Genomic DNA, 21,189 nt, shown 5'->3' on the forward strand with positions numbered 1-21,189 from the left:
CTAAACCCCTGATGAACCTCACTTTTCAAAGGAGGGGAAAGCGTCGGGTTTTTCAAACACTGAGGGTTTTTCTAACATTAATTAATATTTACTTATTTCTTATAAGCATCTGTCCTATTGTTCTGCACAGAATTGTTTACAGCATAGACAGGACTCTATGCTGTCAACATAAGGATATAATATCTGGAAGGATACTTTCGAGCTCACTGACGTTGACCACTGGATCCACACTTAAAATAATATCATTATCTTTTATTGATACCCAGAATTTTGTATAAAATGGGGTTAATCAATCTTGATTCTTGGTTATAACTGTCATGGTGCCTTTTGCTGTAGTGTGGAAATAGACTTATAAGATCTGCAAGGTGGGCAGTTATCTATATTGATCATATGGACTGGATTGGCTCAAATATAGCCTTTGGTTCCAGATTAGTTAATTATTCAATGTGATACTTCTTTTGAGAGGACCTCTCAAGGATACCTTGGTTCACCCGTAGGGGCACTTATTTTGTGCAACTGCTTTCTGAACACAATATCCCTTTATCTTCTTATAGTCCATCTTTGTATTTTTTTGCTTTCGTTTTTTTGAATTCTGTTAATAATAGGTGTGAATCTTTTTTCAAAAATAGGAGGTTATCCCCCTCTTTTTTAAATTTGTATATCAATAAAAAGTGTTTTTTTTAATGAGGTTTTTCCTTCTGTTAGAGGAGCAACGAAAAAGGGGGTTTGAGATAAATACACAACTGTAGAACTCACACACCACTCAGAACCGCAACTTGTAGATCACCATATTGCGTCACCCAGGGATTGGGGTACTCGGTCCTGGGCAGTGTATTACTGGGGAATGTCACTTGGTGGCAGTTGCCCTGTCCCATGCCCTGGGTGCTTTTTAATGGGCAGCATTTACAGGGGAGATTAAAGTCATTTGTGTGACGCCACCTGCGGGTTGCGGTTAAGATTGTGGAACCGCCGCTGCTGAGTTGATTATCCCACAGGGCTGGTGGTATTGGCAGCTGTGGTGTTAGGCCCTCCGCAGGTAGAGCTGAGCCTGGGAGATGTATAATTGAGTAATAAGGGAGACCACACCGGGGTTGTAATTAACAGTCTATACTCACTCGTGGACCCTGGTCTGTGTCCTGAACCCTGATTCTTGCTTTAATGCTGGTGCCCTCGGATTTGTGGGTCAGTGAGGTCCGTGAAGGTCCCTCACTGTGCAGGTATTTGCCAGGACTTCTGAAACTGTCGCCTGACCTAGGGCCCTGTGCCCCAAGCGTGCTCTGGTCCCAGCGGTACTCTGGTGTACCTGCCCTGGCGACCACTCTCCTGTGCCCCCGAGTCACTGTTACACGACCCAGCTCTCAGGCACGTCCTTCCACTTTCACTTCCTACTACTGAACTGAACTGACTGCTGTCTCCTCCCACCAGGTTGTCTAGTCCCTCTGGTCTGGCTCCGCCCTCTAGGTGGCCATCCCCTTGTGTCCGACTAGCCAATTACCGCTGGTGTGGAGTGGTAACTAGGATTTTGGTGTGTCTAGGTGTTGCTGGCACTGGTGTTCTAGGTCCCTGGGGGTAGGTCCTGCTTCCCCGTGAGGATGCAGTTCCGCAGTTCCTAGTAGTGCCCTGAGTAGCTCAGGGGAGCTACAATATAACATTATAACCATTGGAACTAAAGAAGCAAAGCTATATCTGGCAAATAGCCCCAGAATCTTATAAAGGCTGGAGATGGTGATCAGCACTCCAAGCAGCTGATCACAGGCCAGCAGAAATTAACACCTGCTGTACTGGAGAACAGCGACACCCATGATAGACTGTGCAACTAAAGAATCCCAGGCAGTTTGTCGGACTCTGCAGTGTGAACAGAGTCTGATGCCGCCATGACACCCAGCGAGTGCAATGCAGAACACCGCACGACAGAACCCCATTGTATGCAATGGGAGGCCAAACGTAAGGCAGAGAAAACACCTTTAGGAGGTCGAAAAGCTTCCGAAATACGTTTTACAGTGCAACCCCACTCTTTTGGCCTAGCCATTAGCTTCCTAGACTATAGGGGTGGATGAGAGACAGGTACTTTTAGATGAAAGCTGCGGAGTAGTTTGTATAGACACATCTAAACACTACATAGTGGATCCTGTAGAGGAAAGCTGAGCTTTGCGTCATTATATTTCTTACAAGAAATAGCTTTCTCTAAGCTGAGGATGTGCTATTTTTTTCCCAACATCATGCAGAGGAAAAAGTAAACGCCCTTAGAAACGAATCTTTGCTCATGTTTTATCATCAATTAGAATTTAAACTTTACCACCTAATATCTCTGCAACGGAGATGAGAAAAGCAAAGTTTTATTTAGTACAGTAGCCACAATTTCACGGTGTGGCCAGATTAACATGCTCACATCAATGAAATGCTTTATGCTTCCTTCACACGTCAGTGATTCCGGTACATATGACGTCCATTTTTATACGTATCAGAGACACCTGTGAAGCCCTGGCCTATCAGGTCGTCACAGGGTATTGTGCAATCTGCCCTTCTGTGCAATATCCACCTCCTTCTTGGTTATGGGTCCCCAACTAGTGGTGTTGCCAACATCAGCCAATCAAAATCCTAGGAACACTCTGCACCACACCCACCAGACACACCAGTGGACGGCCTGAGTGAAATAGGATCTCCCACTTGGGGGTTGGTGAAGGGGAGGTCAAGAGTGTCAGGAGTAGGTCAGTGAAGTGTAGGAAGTGAAGGAGAGAGGAGGTCAGGAGTCGGGCTCCTTGGAAGTCACTAGGTAGCAGATGGTGGTCTGGGCCTAGTAGGAGCTGGACCCCAGTCGCAGGGGATCGTGACAAGGGGCACGGAACTGTCGAGGAGGACAGCCGGCAGCCTTGTACCATCACCGGGATGGGACCAGGCCACGACAGAGTACGTGGACCCTAGGTCAGTGAGTAGCTTCAGGCAACCTGACAATTTACCCAACGAGATCGGAGCCTTCAAGATCCGCTCTCCACCCACTCCAAAATCGGGGTACTAGGTAATTAGGGGGATAGGTTTTCCACAAAAACGGTCCAGAAAATCCCAAGCGTGAACCCTGAGAGCAAGCTCCCTCAGTTAGCCACACTGGGCAGCGGGACCCAACTAGTTCTACACTACCGGGACCAACTCACAAGTGAACTTAGTGCCAGGAGGAAGGTCACGGATCACCAGGCAACACCAGTGGGAACGGGACCCAAACTAGCTCCCCTCAGCGGCAGCGGTGTCCAGAACTTTGGTTTACCAAGTTGTCGGTGTCAGCTTTATGGACTGAGTGAGTACGCAAGTGACCCTTTCACCCCCAACGGCACTCCCCAACACCATCACTGAGTCCCGGGGCATCCCCCCTACCTGTGGAGGGGTTAAAACACCTAGCTGCCCACTCCATCGCCCCCGGGTACTCCCAGCTGCAGTGGTAGTACTCCACCTTACCACACACCACGGGTGGCATCACAAACTGTAAATATACAATCCCCTGTAAATACCCCCTTTTATTTGAGTGGACGCACGACCCCCCGGGTCCAGACGCCCCTCGAGCCACCGCGGATCCGGATCCGAACAGCCCGGCTGCTGATGTGGGGGCGGCACACACAGACATTTGCAGACCCATTAAAATCAATGGGTCTGCTCACACATCAGTGTTTTCTCACGGAAGTGTGTCCATATGCCACACACACATGTCTGTGAGTTCTACATAGACACATGTCCATTTTTCTCCGGCAGCACTGATGACACATGGACCGTACACTTATGTGACATCAGTGTGACATGTACTGGAGAAAACACGTGTGTTTGAAATAAAATTATTTTCTATATTCACCTGTCTCCAGCACTGCTGTCTTCAGCTCTGCTGTCACTTGCTTCCAGGCCTGCTCATTTTGCTCATGCATATTCACTGCACCACGGACCTGGAAGCAGCAACAGCGCTGGAGACAGCAGCGGTGGGGACAGGTGAGTATAAAGTTCCTGCTCTCTGTGTGCTATCACAGATTGCACACGATGAACACTAGTGTGCCAAAATCACGGTACACAGAGTGCCATATATACCATCAACACGGACTGTGAAAAACATTGGTGTGTTTCATGGACATGTGAAGGGGACCTTAAGGAATGGAGGTTTGATGTGCATCCATCATACATTATGCAATATAATTATAGATATCTATTTCATCATGTTTTTTTATGTAAGTGTGAAGCCCCACAGGTGTTGTGTCGGTGCATTACCTTCAGGGACTCCACGTAGCTGGATCTGGTCACAGGTAGGAGATCTTCTTCTTGTCGTGACGCCACTCTCAGTATTGCGGCCAGTAGGGACCGCCACTGCAGGTTGAGGGACGCCTGGGGCTGATGGTGAGTGCAGTTAGTTGGAATAGCCTCCTGAGAGTGAGGCAAGCCCCAGGGCCCTGTGTAGGTGCGTAGTACCACAAGGCGCAGAATAACTCCACACAAGCAGGATGTCTTTCAGGGGTTTTACTCACTTCAGATGGCAGGGTGAGTAACCCGGGCGTAGCTGGGATGAACCAGGCGGGAACCAGGTATCCTTCAGGCTGACTTCTGATGGTGACTACCAACTCGCCTTCCTTAGCCCTTGGTGGTTTGGGGTGACCCCGACTTTTAGTCCCTATGGGGGTCACCCAGGGAAGTTGCTGAAGCCTCTCTCCCCTTCGTTTGCCGTTTGCTTGTGGCCTGGACCAGCTCACTCCAGCTGCTTGCCTCCTGTGAGCTATGGGCCCTAACTGTGGCTACGTGGCTGCGGCTTTTGTGGTGTTGTGGTGTGGGCTTTGAGGGCCCCACACCGGCAGGTTTAGCAGGGAAAGGTGGATCTATCCCCGCTCCGGGATCTGCCGCCCGTTTGGGCCTGGTTCTCCCTAGCAGTCTCCTTACTTCCCACTCTGTGCTCTCTCTCTAGCTGGAGATGGGTTTCGGGTAGCCCTCCTAGGTGACCGTTCTCCCCCGTCGGTAGCCACTGCGCGGACGCTGTCAGACTACAGCAGCCCAGGGGAAGGGGTCAGCTCTCCTCGGAGCTCCCTGGACTCTGCTCTGAACCGGCTCACATCTGGGACCTTCACTGCTGCTCCTGTCAGAGCTTCACTTTTCCTGCTCCTCACTCCTCCACACTCTGCTGCAGACTGTTTTCTCCTCCTTCTCTTTTCCCTTTTGTGCCTGCCTACGCCACCTAGCAACCAGATTCTTTTACCACACCCCTTGAGAGGAGATGGAGGCTTTTGGCCCCCTCCACTATTCCAGTGAAGGTGAAGGCTTTTCCCCCTCCTGGGATCCCCAGGGGTCCTCTCATAGGTACATGTGTGAGACCTGATCACTATGCGCCTGTCTAGTCACACCTCGGTCAGCCTTCTGGATTACCTGTATTGTACTGTCCCCAGCATGGGTGCAGTACTCAGTGGTGCCTGACCAGGTCAGGGGCGCCACATTCCCCCTTAGTTATCACCAGCACGTCCTCGGGCTGCAAGACAACATTTTAAAATGCTTAAGACATTAAAACATGTAAAACATTTAAAACCACCAGGTACCATACATCACCACCCTCCACCCACAAGTCCGTTAACCCACCCTAAACCCTTTCAGGAGGCAGGTCACCGGTTCTTTTGGTAACCAGATCTGGGCCATCTACTTCCCCAGACCTTTCCTCCAATCTGCCTCTCCCGTTGGCCGCGCCTTCAGCCACTTCTGGCAGGATGTGGAGGCGGCTTTCCTGGGCTGGTGGTTTCAGGGTATACCTGGCCTGGTGGATCCGCGCCTTCAGCCTCTTCTGGCAGGATGTAGAGGCGGCCTCCACAGTTGGTGCTGACCAGGTACCCTCTTTGTGGTGGAGAGCCAGGCCCCATAAACAGGCATGCTCTCTGGTTGCAGGTAAGCCAAGGCCCTATATACGGACGTGCTCCCTGGTTGCAGACGAGCCAAGCCCCTAAACAGGCTGACTCTGGTGGTGGTGGTGCCCTCTGGTGTAACTATTTACACTGCGAGAGTTTGTGGCTATAGCCAGTTCATAGCCTTAAGGTTCATTTCTCACATTAGTTTATGTGGGCACATACTTAAACAGTAACGTTGCAAACTTTCAAACTGGTCAAAACAGTAACTTGTTGTACTTCTTACTTTATGCAGATTCCTCCTCACCAGGGTTTGGGCCTGTAGGGCTGCGGCACCTGCTGCTTTCTTGACCTCTTTCTTCGTCTGTGTCTGTTTCTTTTTCTTTAGGACATGGTGTTACATCTAGCGCATACCAGCCTCTTTCTCCTTGATGCATGGTAAACTGCACTGTGTCTCCCATCCTTAGGTTCCTTCCAGGATGTCCTCTGGGCAAATGGGCTCTCACGTCTCTTCTGTTGACAAAAATGCCTCCTTTCATACCAGGTGCAACTATAAAGCCGTATCCTGATTTTAGGCTGAAATCTTCCACAATTCCTCTACAAAGGGGTCCTCTGACCTGGGCTTTGGCTCTTCTCAGGAACCGTTTCTCCTCTAGGTCTCTGGCTGTTATTTCATCTCTCTGCTCTGGAGATTGCGGTGCAGGGAAAGACTGGGTTCTACTGCGGCGCCGTGTCCTACGGGCTGGGTTCTGCTGGGTGGCTGCTTCACTGCTGGCAGGCTCCCAGGTGAGGTTGCTGGACAAGTCTTCCTCTTCATCCCAGCGAGAATATGGCAACATCTCTGGCTCTGGGTATGGATCCACTGCTGGTGGCTCCTGAGTCAGCTCCTCAGCTTCCTGGCCTCCCCTCCCCCTTAGTTCTTCTGAGCACTCCGGTCGTGGCAGTGCTGGGGATGGACTTTCTTCAGCAGGCCCAGGCGGGGGACTCTTTGGCGTGGTTGCTGCAGGAGTTGTCGGAATCCTCTTGGGGGTGTGCGGAGGGAGCATGTACTGATCCACCATCTCCTGTGGGAACTTGGCCTCCATGTCAGCCTTCAGCTGCCAGTATGCGGGGTCCTCCCCCAGCGTGGGCTTCCTAGCAGGGACCTCCTTGGACTGGGGAGCGGTGTCTGCTCTGGCCTTGCAGGCCGGGGAAAATGGTGATGCAATCTTGTCTCGGCGGGCCGCGCCTGGCATGGCGGCGGCCTGGATGGGCGTTTCTGGCGCAGCTTGGATCGACGTCGCAGCTGCGATGGGGTCTTTGCAGGCTGGGCTGGGCGTCGCTGCAGCGATCGGAGCTTGGCGGGCCGCACCTGGCGTGGCTGCGGCCTGGTCCAGCACCTCACTTGCGGCGCGGACGGGCGTCGCTGCTGCGGTGGGGTCTCGGCGGGCCGGGCCTAGCAAGGCGGCGGCCTGGGTCAGCGTCACACCTGCGGCGTGGATGAGGGTCGCGGTGGCAGCCGGTTCTTTGCGGGCCGGACTGGGCGTTGCTGCAGGGACCGGGTCTTGGTGGACCGAGCAGGGCATCGCTGCGGCGGCCTGGGCTTGGCGGGCCGCACCTGGCGTGACTGCGGCCTGGCTCAGCGTCGCCGCGCCGGGCGCCTCTTCAGGGACCGCGGGCGTGGCAGCAGGGGTCGGGGCATCCGGGCCGGCAGGGGTAATACTGGACTCACCCATCGGTGGCAGCATCGGGGTCTGAGTCGTTGCCACTCGGTCTGGTGCTCGGCGCGCGGCTCTCCCTTCATAGGCCTGAACCGCGGCAGCCATCTCCAGAAGTTCCATGCGTTCTTCTCTGATCTGCTCCACGACCCGGGTCTCCAGTCGGTCGCAGAACTGGGCCAGCTCCCGATACCACCAGGCAGCGGAGCCCGGTTCTGGGTTTCTGCGGTCAGACGCCATTTCTTCTGCGCCCTCTTCTGTACGATTTCCCAGCAGTGGACTCGTCGTTGCCTCTAGTAGCAAGCTGTTCAGTTTCCGCTCTGCCTCTTTCAGCAGCTCCTCTCCCAGCAGCAGGCTTCTGGCTCCCTTTCTGTCCCGACGTCTCTGGACGCTTCCGCTTTCTTCACAAGCGAGGTCCGAACTCTGCAGGGGATCTCTGGGTAGCCACACCTCTTCGTGGGCGGTAACTTCTCCCAGCGCGGGCTGCTGTTGTTTTTCAGCGCGCTCTTCATGGTGGCAATATGGCGGCGCTTCCAATTTTTCAAGCGGACCGCCCAGGCACATGGTCACCTGTCTGGACAGGTCTAGTCCTTATCCTGTTCGTGACGCCAGAAGTTGTGAAGCCCCGCTGGTATGTGTCGGTGCATTACCTTCAGGGACTCCACGTAGCTGGATCTGGTCACAGGTAGGAGATCTTCTTCTTGTCGTGACGCCACTCTCAGTATTGCGGCCAGTAGGGACCGCCACTGCAGGTTGAGGGACGCCTGGGGCTGATGGTGAGTGCAGTTAGTTGGAATAGCCTCCTGAGAGTGAGGCAAGCCCCAGGGCCCTGTGTAGGTGCGTAGTACCACAAGGCGCAGAATAACTCCACACAAGCAGGATGTCTTTCAGGGGTTTTACTCACTTCAGATGGCAGGGTGAGTAACCCGGGCGTAGCTGGGATGAACCAGGCGGGAACCAGGTATCCTTCAGGCTGACTTCTGATGGTGACTACCAACTCGCCTTCCTTAGCCCTTGGTGGTTTGGGGTGACCCCGACTTTTAGTCCCTATGGGGGTCACCCAGGGAAGTTGCTGAAGCCTCTCTCCCCTTCGTTTGCCGTTTGCTTGTGGCCTGGACCAGCTCACTCCAGCTGCTTGCCTCCTGTGAGCTATGGGCCCTAACTGTGGCTACGTGGCTGCGGCTTTTGTGGTGTTGTGGTGTGGGCTTTGAGGGCCCCACACCGGCAGGTTTAGCAGGGAAAGGTGGATCTATCCCCGCTCCGGGATCTGCCGCCCGTTTGGGCCTGGTTCTCCCTAGCAGTCTCCTTACTTCCCACTCTGTGCTCTCTCTCTAGCTGGAGATGGGTTTCGGGTAGCCCTCCTAGGTGACCGTTCTCCCCCGTCGGTAGCCACTGCGCGGACGCTGTCAGACTACAGCAGCCCAGGGGAAGGGGTCAGCTCTCCTCGGAGCTCCCTGGACTCTGCTCTGAACCGGCTCACATCTGGGACCTTCACTGCTGCTCCTGTCAGAGCTTCACTTTTCCTGCTCCTCACTCCTCCACACTCTGCTGCAGACTGTTTTCTCCTCCTTCTCTTTTCCCTTTTGTGCCTGCCTACGCCACCTAGCAACCAGATTCTCTTACCACACCCCTTGAGAGGAGATGGAGGCTTTTGGCCCCCTCCACTATTCCAGTGAAGGTGAAGGCTTTTCCCCCTCCTGGGATCCCCAGGGGTCCTCTCATAGGTACATGTGTGAGACCTGATCACTATGCGCCTGTCTAGTCACACCTCGGTCAGCCTTCTGGATTACCTGTATTGTACTGTCCCCAGCATGGGTGCAGTACTCAGTGGTGCCTGACCAGGTCAGGGGCGCCACATAAGCAAATTTAGAAAAAAATATGAAAGTCATTTATTTTAGGAAAGAGTTATAATAGGAAGGCAACTAGAGTGCAAATTTATGTTCAAACAGAAAAAAATTTGCAAATAAAAAAACTGTAGTCTGATATCGTTTCAGACAAAGAAGGAGTCGGGTACGGCGTAACAAAGACATTTCCTCTGAAGAAGAAACTCGCCAGGTTTTGAAACATGTAAGGATTAGTACAAGGCTTCTTGGCCTCTGTACTCTGCCTGTGGGGCAAACAATGGAAGGAAGAAAAGGGTTAGGCTATGTGCATACGTAGCGTTCTGCCCTGCAGAAATTTCTGCAGCTATTTGAAAAGCACACGTGCGCTTCAAATCTCTGCAGAAAGAGTCCGTAATGAAAAAAAAAGCCGATTCCATGCGCTCTGAGTGCAGCCCCTCCCATAGACAGAGTGGGGGCTGCAGGCAGAGCGCAGGAAAGAAGTGACATGTGACTTCTTAGAACGCGCGCTTTGGGCAGTAGCCTAAGCGCTGCGCTCTAATACGCCACGTGCGCACGTCTCCTGCATAATCTTCATAGATTATGCTGGGGATGCAGGACGCATGCAGTTACGCTGCGGTGCAGATCGCAGTGTAACTGCATGCAAATACGCAACGTGCGCACATAGCCTTAATCTCCTGCACCCTGCAACCTGATCCTGATGAAGAAGCCTCTGAGGGCTTTGAAATACATTGACCAATAAATCATATTTTATCTACATCATTTGGACTGGTTTGGCAGCGCAGGAGATTAACCCTCTTCTGCCTTCCATTGTTTGTATCTCCATGTGGGTTATGCAACGACCTCAGGCGTTTTATGGTGGTTGTGACTTGCACAATCACATAAGGTGAGCCTTTCTGAGTTTTCTCCTTTAATTGTAATTGGATAAGACCCTATTTTGCATAATTTCTCTTTCCAGCTCCTATTTACTGCCTGTGTGACGTCACATGCCGTTCTGACAATGGCGCTCTGTTTTAGTGCAGTGCTAGCCACTGGCCACGGCATCCACAGAGGTAGCTTTGCAATCCCACAGCGTGGGTCAGCAGGTCTGACAGCTCTTGTCCCCACAGAACTCTCCAGCTCTTTGAACTTTTTAAATAAATACAGGAGCGACGTGGTATTGATCTGCACCCACCTTCTATTTTTGGACTCTAGTTTTGGATTCTATTTGTGGACTCTTATCTGGAGATTCTATTCACATGGACATTCACTCCACCTAATTGCTTGGGAGGAGGGTGAGTGTTTTAATTTTCATGTATACTACATGGGTCGTTTTTTGTAACTCTTTGTACCTATTTGTAACACTTTATATGGCTGGGGTCATACTTTCATATCGTATCTGATGTGAGAGCATCGGTTGCGATATGCTAATGACGCCCGGCTCAGGCTCTGCTGTGAGCGTGAGCAAAGTGTCATGCGACTGTGAGCCGATCTTGCGATCAGGTCACAGCTGCGGATGAGGGGGCGGGTGCTGCAGCGGTTAATCCCCCCATCTCCTCCATTGTCAGCCTGTGCGTATATCGCACTGCACTGGGATAACATCTGAATGCAGTCCGATGTTTCTCACGTCTCTAGCAGACAATCGCAGCATGCTGCGATTATTTTTCCTTAGTCTGTTTAGGGCTGAGGAAAAACTCACATATCTGAGCTGCAGCATTGTCTTAGGCCCATTTCACACGTCAGTGAAAAACACTGACGTTCTTCACTGACGTGTAAAACACGCACCTGTCCCTCCGTGTTCCGTGATTCACGGCACACGTGGCTTGTCCATGTGCAATCCGTGATCCGTGATTGCATATGGACATTACTCACCTGCCTTCACTGCTGCTGTCCTTGGTGCTGATCTCCTCGGCTCTCCAGCGTCCGCCCACCGCTCTCTGCAGCTACTTCCTGGTCGGCAGTTCCTGCTTTCATGAATATTCATGAGCCAGGCAGGAGCTGCCGAGAGCGGAGCAGGCACAGCGAATCGCAGGCAAGGTAAGTAGAAAATATTTAATATTTAATATGTCCGTGATTTTCTGGTACGTGTTTCACTGATCACACACGGATCACACCATAGTGTGGTCCGTGGGTCATCAGTGATGCCAGAAAAAAACTGACTTGTCTCCGTGCAGAATCATGGCTAAGGGTGCATGCTGCACGGAGACACGTTCAGTGAAAAATCACTGATGTGTGAGCAGACCCATTGATTATAATGGGTCTGCGTATGTCAGTGATTCTGGTACGTTTTAAAAAAAGCAAAAACGTACCAGAATCACTGACGTGTGAAAGGGGCCTTACATGGGACCGAGTGCAATGCAAGATTTTCTCACTGCATTCATGCGAGACATACGCAAGTGTGACTCAGGCCGCTTTACACGCTACGATTTATCTGATGATCTCATAAGCGATGCGACACGCCCAGATCGCAGTTACGATTTGCGAGATCACTTATAGGTTGTTTTGTAGCGGTCACACGTAACGTTCTAACAAACGATACAACAGCAATCAGCGATATATTGTTTGACCAAGGCGGTCGTGTGGATGTTGTTCGTCGTTGGCAGGGTGTCAAATATACCAATATGTTTGCTGCGTTCCAAACGACGAACAATATTTTGAAACTGAACGACGTGTCAACGATCAACGATTTGCAACCTATTTGTGATCGTTCAGAGTCGATCGTAGGTGTCACACGAAACGACGTCACTAACGATGCCGGAAGTGCGTCACGGAATCCGTGACCCCGATGACAGATCATCAGATATATCGTAGCGTGTAACGCCGCCTTTATACTGCTTCTCTGGAGTATTGTCATTTTGGGTCCTCTGTTTGCAGACTTCTGTATAGGGCTATTCACATTGGTTATATGTTTGAGGGCTGATTTTTTTTTCCTCATTGTTATTGCACTTTTCATTTCCCCTTCTGGTTCTTTTTGTGACGCGCAGGTTGTATTTATCTGCAATTATCTAAATAAAAAATTATGACCCTTTTTATTTTTTTATTAATATTGCTTTTTTTTTATTTTGGAAAGCTGACTTCAACCAAGTGAACAAATGAATAGCATTTTAAAATTGTAGATGCTTTAGCTATCAGCTGGTTTAGGAGTCAGACTATTACACAAAATAGCATACCATTGTACAGTGCCTTGTGAAAGTATTCAGCCCCCTTGATTTTTTTCAACCTTTTCCCACATTTCAGGCTTAAAACATAAAGATAAAAATTTTAATTTTATGGTGAAGAATCAACAAGTGGGACACAATTGTGAAGGTGAACGATATTTATTGCTTATTTTAAACTTTTGTAAAATATAATAAACTGAAAATTGGGGCGTGCAATATTAAGTTCATTCCTTTTGCTGCGATTACAGCTGCAGTCACTTGGGGTATGTCTCTATCAGTTTTGCACATCGAGAGACTGAAATTCTTGCCCATTCTTCCTTTGCAAACAGCTGGAGCTGAGTGAGGTTGGATGGAGAGCGTTTGTGAACAGCAGTTTTCAGCTCTTTCCACAGATTCTCGATTGGATTCAGGTCTGGACTGTGACTTGGCCATTCTAACACCTGGATACGTTTATTTGTGAACCATTCCATTGTAGATTTTGCTTTATGTCTTTGATCATTGTCTTGTTGAAATACAAATCTCCGTCCCAGTCTCAGGTCTTTTGCAGACTCCAACAGGTTTTCTTCAAAATGGTCTTGTATTTGGCTCCATCCATCTTCCAATCAATTTTAACCATCTTCCCTGTCCCTGATGAAGAAAAGCAGGCCCAAACCATGATGCTGTCACCACCATGTTTGACAGTGGGGATGGTGTGTTCAGGGTGATGAGATGTGTTGCTTTTATACCAAACATATCATTTGGAATTGTGCCCTAAAAGTTTTTTTGTTTCATCTGACCAGAGCACCTTCTTCCTCATGTTTGGTGTGTCTTCCAGGTGGCTTGTGGCAAACTTTAAACGACACTTTTTATAGATATCTTTGAGAAATGGCTTTCTTCTTGCCATTCTTTCATAAAGGCTAGATTTGTGCAGTGCACGACTGATTATTGTCCTATGGACAGACTCTCCCACCTCAGCTGTAGAGCTCTGCAGTTCATCCAGAGTGATCATGGGCCTCTTGGCTGCATCTCTGATCAGTCTTCTCCTTGTTTGAGATGAAAGTTTGGATGGAGGCCGGGTCTTGGTAGACTCCTTCCATTTCAATATGATCGCTTGCACAGTGCTCCTTGGGATGTTTAAAGTTTTGGAAATCTTTTTGTAACCAAATCCGGCTTTAACCCCTTAACGACCGCGGGCACTAATATTACGTCCTAGCGGCCATAGTGCCCGCATGCCACGATCGGAGCATATCTCAGCTGAGATGTGTGCCTGCTAGGATGTGTTAGCCAGCTAGATGTGTGCCTGCCTACCTGCTCGTGCCGTTTAACCCCGATCGCGGTAAACTTTTACTTACCGCCCGATACCGGAAGTCGCGGGACGTGATCTCGCGACTTCCGGTAGTTGTCTTGGTAGCGCAGGGTCATGTGATGACTCCTGTTCTAGACATGAACTACTTTCAGTTTCACTCGGCCCGGAGCCCAGTGAAGCAGAAAGTGAGCATATCTGCTGTTTACAGCTGTGTAGCTATGATCAGCAAATAGGGCAGAGCGATCGGATTGCTGATCGCTATAGCCCCCTAGGGGGACTAGTAAAATAAAAAAAAGTAAAAAAAAAAAAAGATTTAAAAACTTAAAAAAAACCCTAAAAGTTCAAATCACCCCCCTTTCGCCTCATTGAAAATTAAAGGGTTAAACAAAAAAATATACACACATTTGGTATTGCCGCGTTCAGAAACGACCGCTCTATCAAAATATAAAATCAATTAATCTGATCAGTAAACGGCGTAGCGGGAAAAAAATTCCAAATGCCAAAACGACGTTTTTTTGTAGAAATAACTTTTGCGCAAAATGCAATAACAGGCGATCAAAACATAGCATCTGCGCAAAAATGCTACAGTTAAAAACGTCAGCTCGAGACGCAAAAAATAAGCCTTCACTGAGCCATAGATCTTGAAAAATGAGAACGCTACAATTCACGGAATATGGCGTAAAACGTGCGCCACTTTTTTCAGAGAAACTTCCGATTTTTTTCTAACCCCTTATATAAAAGTAAAGCTATATATGTTTGCTGTCTACGAACTCGCACTGACCTGAGGCATCAAACCTACACATCAGTTTTACCATACAGTGAACACAGTGAATAAAATATCTCAAAAACAATAGTGCTATCGCACTTTTTTTTTTAAAATTTTTCTGCATTTGGAATTTATTTGCCGTTTTCCAGTACACTATATGGTAACACGTATGGTTTCATTTAAAATTACAGCTCGTTCCGCAAAAAATGAGCCCAGCCCGTGACCATATTCACTGAAAAATAAAAAAGTTACGTCTCTCAGAAGAAGAATGGCGAAAAAAAAACGGAAAGCGAAAAATCGGCCGGTCGTTAAGGGGTTAAACTTCTCCACAACAGTATCACGGACCTGCCTGTTGTGTTCCTTGGTCTTCATGATGCTATCTGTGCTTTAAACAGAACACTGAGACTATCACAGAGCAGGTGCGTTTATACGGAGACTTGTTTACATACAGGTGGATTATATTTATCATCATCAGTCATTTAGGACAACATTGGATCATTCAGAGGTCCTCAATGAACTTCTGGAGTGAGTTTGCTGCACTGAAAGTAAAGGGGACGAATAATATTGCACGCCCCAATTTTCAGTTTTTTATTTTTTAAAAAAGTTTAAAATAATCAATAAATTTCGTTCAACTTCACAATTGTGTCCCACTTGTTGTTGATTCTTCACCATAAAATGTAAATTTTTATCTTTATGTTTGAAGCCTGAAATGTGGGAAAAGGTTGAAAAAATCAAGGGGGCCGAATACTTTCGCAAGGCACTGTATATTTCTACTGTATGTGGAACAATGATGCCTTTAATGCAAACACAGTCCTTAAAGGGGTATTCCCATCTCCAAGACCCTATCCCAATATGTAGTAGTAGGTGTAATAATAATAATATTAATATTAGCAAATACCTCCAATAATGTAGTGTAGTTTTCCTGATATAGCCATGTCCCTTACTTCATGTACAGGGAATTGCAGCTTAGGTATCCCACCCTGCTGTGTAAAGGTCGTATTGCTCAAACACAAAACTATATATTTTACAAGAAAAGTAAGGGCTTAATCTGTATTAAGGAGACTTTACACAAATGTCATTAGCTCATGGTATAAAATCCTGAAAACAGGTTCTCTTTAAGTGTTGAATCCATTGAGACTGTCACCGTGATGGTAGATATCCCAGAATGGTGCATTTAAGGGGGTAAAAAGATATCCAGACATGGGGCCATGTTTTTTTGGATTCAGGGCTAGGATATCAAATATTGTCCCAACTGTGGGAAAAAAAGTAACTATGACTGTCTTTTAATGGTTTGGTAAGGTTATCATGACATCTGCTCAAGGTTCACTTTTTTTAATGTAAGATGTTATTCTATCCTACTTTTTAACTTTCTTCAAAGAGCTTTTACCTTTTAGATAAAATCAGATTGTTCATATATGTCGCTAGAATAAAAAGCTCAGTCATTAGTGGTGCAGGGACAGATTTGGATATTGTTACGCTCCTGCCTTGTCTGTATCTCATTGATCTGTAAGTCTATGTACAGTATAAATTCTATTATAATTATCACAATGGCGTTTTTGTGTCTTTTCAGTTCCCACACCATTTTGCTTTATCTAACTATTCTGTGGGATATTAACCATTAAAAATAATAAAATGGAAATACTAAGGCAAATGTGCTAATTCTTTATGAATATCCTATAAAATCCATAATCTAAATAATGAAATGAGTATTACTGCTAGCAAGTTTTGAGACCTCAAAGGCCATCGTCTCCAACATCCCAGCTATATGTTTATCCAGTTTCCGCTTGTAGATTTCCATTGATGGAGAGATCACCACCTCCCATGACCATCTGTTCTGCTCTCTGACTACCCTCACTGTCAGAAAGTTTTTCCTAATGTCTAATCTGAATCTCCTTCCTTTAAGTTTCATCCGATTGCTTCTTTTACTTCAATGTGCTAATAAGAGTAGGGTAGTTCCCTCTGCACTGTGACTACCTTTCGGATATTTGAAGACCGCTATTAAGTCTCCTCTCAGCCTTCTCTTTTGCAAAGTAAATATTTCTAGTACTTTTAGCCAGTCTTAATATGACATGGTTTGCAGACCTTCTACCATCTTTTTTGCTCTTCTCTGGACTTGCGCCAACAAATGTCTTTCTTGAATTGGGATGCCCAGAACTGTACACAGTATTCCAGGTACGGTTTGACCAGGGCAGAGTATAGAGGAATAATGACCTCTCCTGAACTAGATTCCATGCTTGTCTTGATACATTACCCGTTACCTCTCCACTCACTCTCTTCTAGATCCATTACAGTCTGGCTTCCGCCCCTTACATTCTACAGAAACTGCCCTGAAAGTGACCAATGACCTTCTGACACCAAAACGTAATGGTGACTACTCTCTGCTTATTCTTCTTGACCTCCCTGCAGCCTTCGACACTGTTGACCACAATCTCCTACTCGCTATGCTCCACTCAATTAGACTAAAGGACACTGCTCTCTCCTAGTTTTCTTCCTATCTCTCTGATCGCTCTTTCAGTGTATTATTTGCTGGCTCTACTTCTTCTCTTCCTCTTAGTATTTGGGTCCCACAAGGTTCAGTCCTTGGCCCTCTTCTTTTCACCCTCTACACTGCTCCAATTGGACAGACCATCAGCAAATTTGGCTTCCAGTACCATCTTTATGCTGGTGACACACAAATATACACCTCATCCCCTGACCTCACCCCCGCTGTACTATAGAACACCAGTGACTGTCTGTCCGCCGTTTCAAACATCATGTCTGCTTTCTATCTGCAGCTTAACCTTTCCAAAACTGAACCTTCTCCCTCCATCTACTAACTTCCCTAAACCTGACATCTCCCTTTCTGTGGGTTGCACCACGATAACCTCCAGGCGCCAGGCTCACTGTCTAAGAATTATGATTCACACCGATCTTTCCTTCACCTCCTATATACAATCTCTTTTCCGCTCTTGTCGCCTGCACCTGAAGAACATCTCTAGAATCCACCCCTTTCTCACCATGGAAGCAACAAAAACCCTCACTGTCACCATGATCCATTCCTGCCTTGATTACTGTAATTCTCTATTAAATGACCTACCCTCACTAGACTTTCTCCTCTCCAGTCCATCCTTAATGCAGCAGCCAGTGTCACCTTTATGGCTAATCGTTACTCAGATGCTTCGACAATTCATCAATGCACTGGCTGTCCATACATTATAGGATCCAATTTATATTGCTTGTTCTCACCCATAAAGCTCTTCACAGCGCAGGACCCCCCTACATCTCCACCCTCATCTCTGTCCATCACCCTACCCGTTCTCTATGCTCCACAAACTACTTTCGACTAACATTCACACAAATCCGAACCTCCCACTCCCATCTCCAAGACTCCTCCCAAGCTGCACCAGTCCTCTGGAATGCTCTGCCCCAAGAAACTAGACATCCACAACTTGCACAGCTTCAGACCCTCCCTAATCAAAGTTAATTCATATATAACCCCTCCACTATTTCTCAGAACATAATTCTCTCTCAAACTCCACCACACCCAAAAGCATTACAAACCTAATAAAAAATGAGATATTTTGCATACAAAAATGGCCATTTTTATATCTGCCCAGTAGCCACCTCACTGCATATCTCGTAACTGGGAACCTACTCTATACTGAAGCCTCTCTCTGGGTTTTAAACCATTTGGGCATTTTTGTATGCTAAATATCTTATTTTTTTCTTAGATTTCCTTTAGCACTTATGCATATCTATATTCATACATTCATGGTTTTCATGCTTTAGCATTTCAGAGTGCAAATGTCTTTTTTTTTTGTAATTTTATGTCATGTTCAGCTATGCAACTGTTCACATTGCAGTTTTGAGAGTACCGTCAGTCTTTTTGTCTAGATTAATGGAGGTCATACCTTCTGACCGTGCACCCCTCCCCCACTAGCCACAAGTGATTTTATTCTCTATAGCAGGTTTCTACTCACCCATACACAGGAGGTTTTTAAACCCAGAGAGAGACTTCAGTATAGAGTAGGTACCCAGTTAGGAGATATGCCATGATGTAGCGACTGGGAAGATATAAAAATGGCCAAGTTTATATGCTAAATATCTCATTTTTCTTAGATTTTCTTTAGCAGTAATGCACATCTATATTCTTACATTCATGGTTTTCATGCTTAAGCACTTCAGAGTGCAAACTGTCTCTTTTTTTGAGACTCAGATACCTGAGGCGCATGCCTACTGCTGTTCTGTGATGTCAGGTCAGGAAGAGGAGGAGTGGGACAACATAGAGCCTGACAATGAAGTTATAGATCCCACTTGGTGTGAACCTAGAGGCATGCAGCTGAGTAGCTCAGCAGATGAGGAGGAGGAGGAGGTTATACTGGTGATTTCCACAGAAACACCTAGTGGTGCAACTGTGATGCCCTGGACTAGCCCGGTTGTCACATACATACCAACACACACACCCCCACCCTAGGCAGTTACAGCAGCCAAACACAAAACCCTTGTTGCCTCCCTCCAGAGTCTGATGTCCACACCAGGTGGGGCGGAGCCAGGTGGTTGGCCCCACCCACCGAAGGAGTTCACAGGCCTGGAGGCGGGAAAAGCAGACATGAGTTCAGTCTTGGAGGTGAGAGTGAGAGGAGTGAACACTTGGGTGTCTGGGTTGGAGCCCAGACACTGACAGCAAGGTTGGCAGACAGTGGTGGCCATCTGCAAGAGTTAGTGGAACTCCGCAGAGCCGTAAGGACCGGGGTCGGGTGTTGGCCCGCCGCTACCGGGCCGGGGAACGGAGAGAAGCTAAGCACACAGGCAGGGCCATCGGACCCCGACCAGGCTTGAAGCCGCTGTCAATAGTCAAATCCGAATGTGACAGGAACCCCAGGGGTTTCTCAACTACTAAGTCCCGATTGAAGGCAACCATCCACCCAGAGAGGATATACAGCCACCGCCACAGGCTAGAGATCCAAGGGCCAGCGCCTGCGGGCAAAACGGGCTCCTACGGCACCTATACGCCGGGGAGCGGACTACCGGTGGGCAACCACAGGAGTCAAGAACATTTTCAAAGGTGCAGGGAAAGACAGCCACCATTACCTGTCCAGGGAGAGCACAACAACAACACTGCAGGCGGCTGCGGGACCCGTCCATCCGGCCGTTTTGGTTTACCAGAGACTCTGTCAGCGATTGTCTGAGTGAGTACACCAGTGCCGTCCGGCACCGCGCCGTGCAGTCCCTGCACCCCAGCCATCCAGCCTCCCTGTCACCACCAACGGGCCCTGGGAATGCCAAACCCCCCTACCCACGGAGGGGACATCATCTCAGCTGCACCCTACCATCTCTCCCGGGATCCCCGTTACCAGCAGCGGTGATGCCATTATCACCACGACCCGTGGGTGGCGTCACGAACAATCTCCCTAACCAAACCACCCCCCTTTCACTCACGGGTGAGGAGCGCTGCTCGAGTCCCCAGGTCCGGTCCACCGCTTGAACCACCGAGCAGCAGCAGCAGAAGCCTCGGACCCGAGCGTGGCGAGCGCGTCCCCTCCGCCCGCGACACAACCATGAAAAGCACTGGATCATCAGCCACAACTCTGGCTGGGATCAGCAGTGGTCGCGGAGCTGCAGTTCGCAGGAAGGGTTATCTAACTTGGAGCTTTTTTGAGACCACAAAGGATGGCCCAACTTTTGTTATTTGCCAACATTGTAAACAAGTACTTGGTAGAGGCAAAAATTCTTATAATTTGACTACTACATGCCTAAACCGGCACATGCACAACCAACATGCATTACTGTGGGAATCTTACTGCGCTAAAATGTGGACTACCGTGGTTACCCAACTACCGTCTGACAAATCAACTACGTCTGCTGCTTCTTCCTCTTTCTGTGTCACACAGGTCTCCTACTGCAGAACCTCCACTTGTTTACTCGCAACAGTCAGGATGAGTGAGAGTCCATCAGCTGTTACGGAAGTGACCATGCCTGATGTTTTTGACCCATGTGGGACACCGAGGCCACATTCTGTGTGTTGCATGGAGCATACCTCAGTGATGTAAAAAGACACTATGGAGAAATGGGAGGGATTGATGCCACTGTCCTGCTGTCTGCGGCACCACACCTGGCAACATCATACATGGGCTTTGCATGGCTTGCGTTTTCAACCTAGTTGCACAGAAACTTGCTGACTTTTCAAAATGCAAATCACAGACCACATCTGTGTGTTGCATTGACCATACCTCCCTACTGTCCAATGATACTATTGGGAAATGGGGGGGGGGCATTTGATGCCACTGTCCTGCTGTCTGCCTGAAATGTTTTTAAATCTCAAAAATCCAACATGGATCTCCAAGCTGTGTCTTGTCTGCACTGGCAGAGGTGTGGGAGCAAGAGGCCTAATCCTGTCTCTCATCGCCCTTTTTGTTTTTAAAATTGAAATGCAAGGCCACATTCTGTGTGCTGCATGGAAAATACCTCCCTGCTGTGCAAAGACACTATGGGGAAATGGGGGAGCAATTAATAACACTCTCCAGTTGTCTGCCTGAAATATTTTGAAATCTCAAGACTCCAAGATGGGTCTCCAAGCTATGTCTTGTCTGTACTGGCAGAGGTGTGGGCGCAAGAGGATTAATCCTATCACTCATCCACCT

The sequence above is a fragment of the Anomaloglossus baeobatrachus genome, chromosome 2 (genome assembly GCF_048569485.1).
Source record: "Anomaloglossus baeobatrachus isolate aAnoBae1 chromosome 2, aAnoBae1.hap1, whole genome shotgun sequence".
NCBI classification, from domain to species: domain Eukaryota; kingdom Metazoa; phylum Chordata; class Amphibia; order Anura; family Aromobatidae; genus Anomaloglossus; species Anomaloglossus baeobatrachus.